This window comes from Jaculus jaculus, chromosome 1 (assembly GCF_020740685.1).
Source record: "Jaculus jaculus isolate mJacJac1 chromosome 1, mJacJac1.mat.Y.cur, whole genome shotgun sequence".
Lineage (NCBI taxonomy): Eukaryota > Metazoa > Chordata > Mammalia > Rodentia > Dipodidae > Jaculus > Jaculus jaculus.
The window spans coordinates 31,975,032-31,984,394 of record NC_059102.1 but is presented as its reverse complement, the minus strand read 5'-3'; the positions used below and the strand labels follow the sequence as shown (position 1 = coordinate 31,984,394).

At 37.7% G+C, this 9,363-nt stretch overlaps 1 long non-coding RNA gene and 1 pseudogene across 1 annotated transcript; both read left to right on the top strand.

The window, feature by feature from the left end:
* Window positions 1–4,725: 4,725 nt before the first annotated feature.
* Window positions 4,726–6,483, top strand: LOC123457714 (annotated as a pseudogene).
* A 385-nt stretch (window positions 6,484–6,868) lies between these two features.
* Window positions 6,869–7,925, top strand: LOC123457715. Its single transcript, XR_006635120.1, has 3 exons — window positions 6,869–6,905; window positions 7,191–7,323; window positions 7,819–7,925. It is a non-coding gene; the product is annotated as an uncharacterized LOC123457715 (long non-coding RNA).
* Window positions 7,926–9,363: the final 1,438 nt, after the last annotated feature.

Sequence of the window (9,363 nt, the reverse complement as noted above, 5' to 3'; positions counted from 1 at the left end):
GCCTGACATAAATTAAAAAAAAAAATTAAAAAATTAAAAATGGGGCTGGAGAGATGGCTTAGCAATTAAGGTGCTTGCCCATGAAGCCTAAGGACCCATTTTTGTTGTTATTGTTTTTCTTTCATTTTTTTGTTTTTTGAGGTAGGGTCTCACTGTAGCCCAGGCTGACCTGGAATTCACTATGTATTCTCAGGGTGGCCTTGAACTCATGGTGATCCTCCTACCTCTGCCTCCCCAGTGCTAGGATAAAAGGTGTGCACTACCATACCTGGCTAGGACCCATGTTTGACTCTTTGGATCCCCTATAAGCTAGACACAAAAGGTGATCCAGGCATGCAAGGTCGCACATGCACACCAGGTGACACATATCTCTGGAGTTCAATTACAGTGGCTGGAGGCCCTGGCATGCCAATTTTCTCTCTTTCTTGCTCTTGCATAAAAAGAAAAGGACAGTCTGTTGGGCTTGCCTCAAAAAAATTAATAATAATGATATAGTTTAGTTATGGGTAACTTTGACCTTATCCCTTATGGGTCCATTTTTCTTTTTTTTAAATTTATTTTTTTAATTTTTAAATTTTTATTAACATTTTCCATGATTATAAAAAAAATCCCATGGTAATTTCCTCCCTCCCCCCTGACACTTTCCCCTTTGAAATTCCATTCTCCATCATATTACCTCCACATCTCAATCATTCTACTTACATATATACAATACCAACCTATTTAGTACCCTCCTCCCTTCCTTTCTCTTCCCTTTATGTCTCCTTTTTAACTTACTGGCCTCTGCTACTAAGTATTTTCCTTCTCATGCAGAAGCCCAATCATCTGTAGCTAGGATCCACATATGAGGGAGAACATGTGGTGCTTGGCTTTCTGGGTCTGGGTTACCTCACTTAGTATAATCCCTTTCAGATCCATCCATTTTTCTGCAAATTTCATAACTTCATTTTTCTTTACCGCTGAGTAGAACTCCATTGTGTAAATGTGCCATATCTTCATTATCCACTCATCAGTTGAGGAACATCTAGGCTGGTTCCATTTCCCAGCTATTATAAATTGAGCAGCAATCAACATGGTTGAGCACGTACTTCTAAGGAAATGAGATGAGTCCTTCGGATATATGCCTAGGAGTGCTATAGCTGGGTCATATGGTAGATCAATCTTTCGCTGTTTAGGAACCTCCACACTGATTTCCACAATGGCTGGACCAGATTGCATTCCCACCAGCAGTGTAGAAGGGTTCCTCTTTTTCACATCCCCTCCAACATTTATGATCATTTGTTTTCATGATGGTAGCCAATCTGACAGGAGTGAGATGGAATCTCAATGTAGTTTTAATCTGCATTTCCCTGATGACTAGTGACGTAGAGCATTTTTTTAGATGCTTATATGCCATTCATATTTCTTCCTTTGAGAACTCTCTATTTAGTTCCATAGCCCATTTTTTGATTGGCTTGTTTGATTCCTTATTGTTTAACTTTTTAAGTTCTTTGTATATCCTAGATATTAATCCTCTATCAGATATATAGCTGGCGAAGATTTTTTCCCATTCTGTAGGTTGCCTCTTTGCTTTTTTCACTGTATTCTTTGCAGTGCAAAATGTTTGTAATTTCATGAGGTCCCAGTGATTAATCTATGGTTTTATTGCCTGAGCAATTGGGGTTATATTCAGAAAGTCTTTGCCAAGACCAATATGTTGAAGGGTTTCCCCTGCTTTTTCCTCTAGCAGTTTCAGAGTTTCAGGTCTGATGTTAAGGTCTTTAATCCATTTGGACTTAATTCTTGTGCATGGCGAGAGAGAAGAACCTATTTTCATTCTTCTGCAGATATATATCCAGTTTTCCCAACACCACTTGCTGAAGAGGCTGTCTTTTCTCCAATGAGTATTTTTGGCATTTTTATCGAATATCAGGTGGCTATAGCTACTTGGGCTTACATCTGGGTCCTCTATTCTGTTCCACTGATCTACATGTCTGTTTTTGTGCCAGTACCATGCTGTTTTTGTTACTATGGCTCTGTAGTATAGGTTAAAATCAGGTATGGTGATACCACCAGCCTTATTTTATTTTTGTTGCTCAGTATTATTTTAGATATTCGAGGTTTTTTGTGATTCCAAATGAATTTTTGGATTGTTTTTCTATTTCCATGAAGAATGCCTTTGAAATTTTGATAGGGATTGCATTAAATGTGTAGATTGCTTTAGTTAGGATTGCCATTTTCACAATATTGATTCTTCCCATCCATGAACAAGGGATGTTTTTCCATTTCCTAGTGTCTTCTGCAATATCTTGCACCATCTTTCTTTTTTGAGGTAGGGTCTCACTGTAGCCCAGGCTGACCTGAATTCACTATGGAGTCTCAGGGTGGCCTCGAACTCATGGTGATCTTCCTACCTCTGCCTCCCGAGTGCTGGGATTAAAGGCATGTGCCACCACGCCCAGCTTAGCTCCTTTTTGTTTAAATAAAATGATTTTTTTTATGTACTATGTGTCCTTTTTTATCTAAAACATTTATTTATTTATTTATTTATTTATTTATTTATTTATTTATTTATTTTAGAGAGAGAGAAAGAATCATCATGCCAGGGCCTCATCAACTATAACTGAACTCCAGATGCTTGCACCACTTTGTGGGCATGTGCAACCTTGCGCTTGCCTCACCCTTGAGTGTATGGTTTATGTGGGATCTGGAGAGTTGAACATGGGTCCTTAGGCTTCACCGGCAAGCTCCTTAACCACTAAGACATCTTTCCAGCCCACTAAAGTGGAATTTTGTGGTTAGTACAGGGTAGGGTGCAAGTATCTATTGTCTTAACTGAGACAACAACCTCATTCTTGTTTTTATGGCTCTGTGTTGAACACTTAACCTTGACAATGGCAAATATACCATATTTTGTATAAGAAAATATACCAGAGTAGGGCTGGAGAGATTGCTCAGTAGTTATGGTATTTGCCTGCAAAGCCTAACAACCCTGCTTCAATTCCCAATTATCCACGTAAAGCCAGACAAACTACCTTATACATATGGAATTCATTTGCAGTGGCTAGAGGCCCTGGAACCCATTTTCTATCCCTCTCTCCCTCTACTTCTTGCAAATATATTATATTATATTATTATATATACACATATGCACACATATGAACACCAAAGTAAAGAATAAAGTGAAAGTTCAAAACATCACAAGTAAAACAAATTAAATCTGAAAGAAGAGTCCCAAATTATTTACATAAATGAGCATATATGCATGAGTATTCAAAGAAAATGAAATAAACTGTTAAAGGAACAAGCCAAGAATGAGACTCAATAAAAAAAAATTTATGAGACATTTTCCTGAAGATAATATTAAAGGGAAAAGATGTAGTATCCAATTAAATTAAAATTTTTAATGAATTTTACAATTAATAAACAAAGTCATCTAAATAGTGTTATTGCACATAAAATAAGTTTAAATTATTTAATAAAATAATTTTAAGTTATTAGTAACCTACTAGGATGTATTATAGAGAACCAAATAAATAAAGAGATTAAGTAGTAAAACATCTTTTTAAATTGAAAACATACCTTATTTTTGTAGTTTTATCTCTTTATTGAATGGTCTCTTTTTATTATTTTTTAAAATACATTTTTAACGTTACAAAATATTTACTTATTTATTTGGCAAAGAGAAAGAGGGAGAAAGAGAGGGTGAGAGAGAGAGGGAAGAGGTGTGCTTGGGCTCCCCCCACTGTAAAGGAACTCCAGATGCATCTCCTTGTACATCTGGCTTATATGGGCCCTGGGGAACTAAACCTGGGTCCTTTGGCTTTACAGACAAATGCCTTAACTGTTAAGCCATCCCTCCAGTCCGTATTTAAAATTTTTTTTATTTTAGAGAACAAGAGCAAGGGGGGGGAGAGAAAATTGGTGCAATGGGGCCTAAGCCCCTGTAATTAAACTCTAGACCCTTGAGCCACCTAGTGGGCACGTGTGACCTTACACTTGCCTCACCTTGTGTGTGTCTGGCTTATATGGGATCTGGAGAGTTGAACATGGGTCCTTAGGCTTTGCAGGCCAGTGCCGTAATTGCTAAGCCATCTTCCCAGCCTTATTATTATTATTTTGTTGTTGTTTGTTTTCAAGGTAGGGTCTCACTCTAGTTCAGGCTGACCTAGAATTCACTATATAGTGTCAGGATGGCCTTGAAATCCTGGCGATCCTCCTACCTCTGCCTCCCAAGTACTGAGGTCAAAGGTGTGTGCCACCACGCCCAGCCCTATTATTATTTTTATTATCATTATTATTGTTATAATTTAGAAATTAAGATGGAAACCCAGGATGCTATACTTTATAGAAAGTATGAGGGTTCTAGCTGAGCCTGGTGGCGCACACCTTTAATCCCAGCACTTGGGAGGCAGAGGTAGGAGGATCACCATGAGTTCAAGGCCACCCTGAGAATAGAGAGTAAATTCCAGGTCAGCCTGGGCTAGAGTGAGACCCTACCTCAAAAAACCAAAAAAAAAAAAGAAAGAAAGAAAGAAGGGATGACAGATGACAGTTCTAAATATGGACAAATACATTAACATCTTGTACTTTGTTAATATATCCAAATGAATTAATTTGTTAAAAATTTAAGTCATGAGAAGCAGCTGCGCCGGTGCTGTGTGCAGGTCTCCGCGGCGGGTGCGCGTGGTCGGGGCAGCTGCCGCTGGTCGCCTCTGAGTCAGGACGAGTCCGGTTCGGGTCCGTGCGCGGGGTTCTCTCTCATCTCGCTCGGCTGCGGGAAATCGGGCTGAAGCGACTGAGTCCTCGATGGAGAGAGAAAAGGAACAGTCCCGTAAACTCTTCATTGGTGGCTTAAGCTTTGAAACCACTGAAGAAAGTTTGAGAAACTACTATGAGCAATGGGGAAAGCTCACAGACTGTGTGGTAATGAGGGATCCTGCAAGCAAAAGGTCAAGAGGATCTGGTTTTGTAACATTCTCATCCATGGCTGAGGCAGATGCTGCCCTGGCTGCAAGGCCTCATTCGATTGATGGGAGAGTAGTTGAGCCAAACGCGCGGTAGCCAGAGAGGAGTCTGGAAAACCTGGAGCCCATGTGACTGTGAAGAAGCTATTTGTTGGCGGAATTAAAGACACCGAGGAGCATCACCTTAGAGATTACTTTGAAGAATATGGGAAAATTGATACTATTGAAATAATTACTGATAGGCAATCTGGAAAGAAAAGAGGCTTTGGCTTTGTTACCTTTGATGACCATGATCCTGTGGATAAAATTGTATTGCAAAAATACCACACCATTAATGGTCATAATGCAGAAGTAAGAAAAGCACTGTCAAGACAAGAAATGCAGGAAGTCCAGAGTTCCAGGAGTGGAAGAGGAGGGAACTTTGGTTTTGGAGATTCCCGTGGTGGTGGTGGTGGAAATTTTGGACCAGGACCAGGAAGTAACTTTAGGGGAGGATCTGATGGAGATGGAAGTGGACGTGGATTTGGGGACGGCTACAGTGGATATGGAGGCGGACCTGGAGGTGGCAATTTTGGAGGTAGCCCTGGTTATGGAGGAGGAAGAGGAGGAGATGGTGGTGGAGGACCTGGATATGGCAACCAGGGTGGGGGCTACGGAGGTGGTTATGACAACTATGGAGGAGGAAATTATGGAAGTGGAAATTACAATGATTTTGGAAATTATAACCAGCAACCTTCTAACTATGGTCCAATGAAGAGTGGAAACTTTGGTGGTAGCAGGAACATGGGGGACCATATGGTGGAGGAAACTATGGTCCAGGAGGCAGTGGAGGAAGTGGGGGTTATGGCGGGAGGAGCCGATACTGAGCTTCTTCCTTCTTGCCATGGGTAAGTAGCTTTTGAGTTTTACATTTATTGTTGTCTTGGGAAAAGTAGCTGCAGGAGTAAAAGCTTTTTAGGTTCATGTTATCTTTCCTTAAAACCTGGTTAGATGGATAATTTCATAACCTATTTTTTTTTTACTCTTTACTTCTGTTGAAACAGGCTTCACTGTATAAATAGGAGAGGATGAGAGCCCAGAGGTAACAGAACAGCTTCAGGTTATCGAAATAACAATGTTAAGGAAACTCTTATCTCAGTCATGCATAAATATGCAGTGATATGACAGAAGACACCAGAGCAGATGCAGAGAGCCGTTTTGTGAATGGATTGGATTATTTAATAACATTACCTTACTGTGGAGGAAGGATTGTAAAAAAAAATGCCTTTGAGACAGTTTCTTAGCTTTTTAATTGTTGTTTCTTTCTAGTGGTCTTTGTAAGAGTGTAGAAGCATTCCTTCTTTGATAATGTTAAATTTGTAAGTTTCAGGTGACATGTGAAACCTTTTTTAAGATTTTTCTCAAAGTTTTGAAAAGCTATTAGCCAGGATCATGGTGTAATAAGACATAACGTTTTTCCTTTAAAAATTTTAAGTGCGTGTGTAGAGTTAAGAAGCTGTTGTACATTTATGATTTAATAAAATAATTCTAAAGGAAATTGTGTAATTATAGACTTTTTATTTTAAATAAGTTAAGGAGTGGGTAGTATAATTAAGGTCCATTGCAAAGCTGTTGTTGTATTTGTGTAAGATAAATGCTGGTCAGATGTAAGTGTGTTGTCTGCAATTCATGAGGAATAAATTATCTAGATAACTTAAGGGATATCTCTGCAAGGAGAAACACCTTTTTAGATCTTTTAGATGCTGCTTCTTCAATGCAAGGAAAGGAAATAACCCCAGCGAGGTACTCTTCAGGGACACAGGTCTAGTACAAGAGAACTCTTGACGGCTACTAAGTTCAGCCAGTCTTAAAAAACTGTGCTGTTTCTACAAAGCTTTAACTACAGTAGTTGATTAGGATGCCAACGAAAGCTGAGGGTGTCGAGCAAAATAGTTCTAAGCTTCAGTTAAACTTCTTTAGGTAAGATCTTATTTACTTTTTCTTTCTTAATTTTCCTCCCTAAAAGATAAACTAATAAACTCTTCAATGGTCTTTCAGTATAGTGGCTCTTATGTAGTTTAACATAGCTGTAAATTGAGTTTAACAATTTATAGACTCAAGATAATTTTTATAAACCCTGTCTTCCAATCTGTCATTTACTTAAATTATTTTGGTTGTTTTTCCCTTTTTTCCTTCTTTCTTACCCCCTCCCTCTCCATGAAGATTCAGGTGCTTAACATATTTTTTTCCCTGCTGGAATTTTAGCATTGATATGAACCATGGACAAGTATATTCTGCTGCTACAAAGACTAAAGTGCTTCATTTCAACAGCTGAGGCAAGCCAAGTGATCATTAATAAAGGTTTTCTTGCTTCCTTCAGTGGTGTTGGTAGTAAATGGTAGGTAAAAGTTAGGCTGCAAGTTCAATAAATGAGATTTTCCCATCGTTCCACCTTTTGTGTATTCATTCACATTTCTTGGATCAAGCATTTTGAGTACGATAGGGTTTTTATTAAAAAACATTTGTGTTCATTACCTTATAAGTTTAGCTTTATGTGCTTTACCAGTATGAGGCTGACAGACAATAGGGCAATCTATTCTCAGTTTGTTAGTTTGAAATCTAGTATGTACCCAAATACTAAATCATTGGGTTGAAATGTTAAGGCCAGTACCCTACCCAAAACACCTATAGGGATGACTACTGCAATTGATACCTTTAGCACTACCCTCAATTTGATTTCCAGGCTTTACTGCCTTTTCCAGAAGTGTCATTTAGGGTTTGTTCTGTTTGCACCAGTGAGTCCTCTTTAACCTTAAAACCATCACTGAAGTTATTTAGGTTTTTTGGACAAACATGATAAACTTCTTCAGATACTTTTTTTTTCCTTTGGCAGGAAGGTGTCTTGCTGCAGGTAACTAATGAAGAAGTGGTCAACCACAGAATCTTCAAGAAATAAGAAATTCTGTACCATCTGAAAGTAGTTCTTGTTGGTGCCTTCATTTAAGAAGCACTAAGATAAAAGGGAAATGTTTCTGATAAAAAAAATTCATTTAGTACAGGTTCTTGCTGAAGTAATTATAAAATGAGTGCTGTTTGTAAATAACATCAAATAAGAGAGAATGTATCATGTTTCAGTTAGGATTTATTAGACAGATTAAAGTTCTATTTTACATACAAGTTTTATAAAATAAATAACTTTTGTATTTAAAAAAAAAATTAAGTCATAATATAGATTTAGAAGGTAACTTTAAAATTGTAGTAAGCATGAACAAGCATAAAGCCAAACCCTTAGAGATGTATTATTTTAAGTATAATATAAGCCTGATTTTAGTAATTTAGTATTATTTAATGTTTAATGATTTTAGTAATTTAATATAATTTTAAATTTAAAATGTCTATTACTTTATTTTAAAAAATATATATATTTTATTGACAACTTCTATGCTTACAACAAAACATGGTATTTCCTTCCCATCCCTCGCTTTCCCCTTCATAACTCTGCTCTCTGTCATCCACTTTTTCTCCTATTATGAGGGTCTTGTGTGGGTATTGCTGGGCACTGTGAGGTCTTGGATATCGAGGCCAATTTCTGTCCAGACAGTTGTATGTAAGGAGTGGTACCCTTCCTTTGGCTCTTACATTCTTTCTGCCACCTCTTCTGCAACGGACCCTCAGACTTGGAGGGTGTCAGCTGTTTCAGTGCTGGACATAAAATGTTAATGTTTAATAATTTAATTATTTTAATGTTTAATTTAGTATTATTTTAATGTTCATGTACTTTTGAACATTTAATGGACATAAATTTAGTTACACATAAAGACAAACTACATGAAATACAAACACAGAACAGCACAACAAATGGCTGGTGATAAAGAGCATAATTGATATTTAACTTATATGAGTACTCACTTATGAGTCAATGTTAATATATCAGTAGGATGGACAATATACATCACCTTTCACCACAAAGGCCATTGTAAAGGCCAAATAACTTCTATAGTTTTAAAATTTGTCATTTGTCAGTTTTAAAATCAAATAATTGTGTCTTATATATAAATTAAACATTAAAGCTGGGCATGATGGTGCACGCCTTTAATCCCAGCACTTGGGAGGTCAGAGGTAGAAGGATCCCCAGGAATTCAGCGCCATCCTGAGACTACACAGTGAATTCCAGGTCATCCTGAGCTAGAGAGTATGACCCTAGCTTGAAAAACCAAAAACAAGGGCTGAGGAGATGGCTTAGTAGTTAAGGTACTCTCTTTCTCTCAAATAAATAAATAAACATAAAAAAAAATATATATATATATATTTTTAAATTTTTTGTTCATTTTTATTTATTTATATGAGAGCGACAGAGAGAGAAAGAGGCAGATAGAGAGAGAGAGAGAATGGGCGCGCCAGGGCCTCCAGCCACTGCAAACGAACTCCAGACACGTGC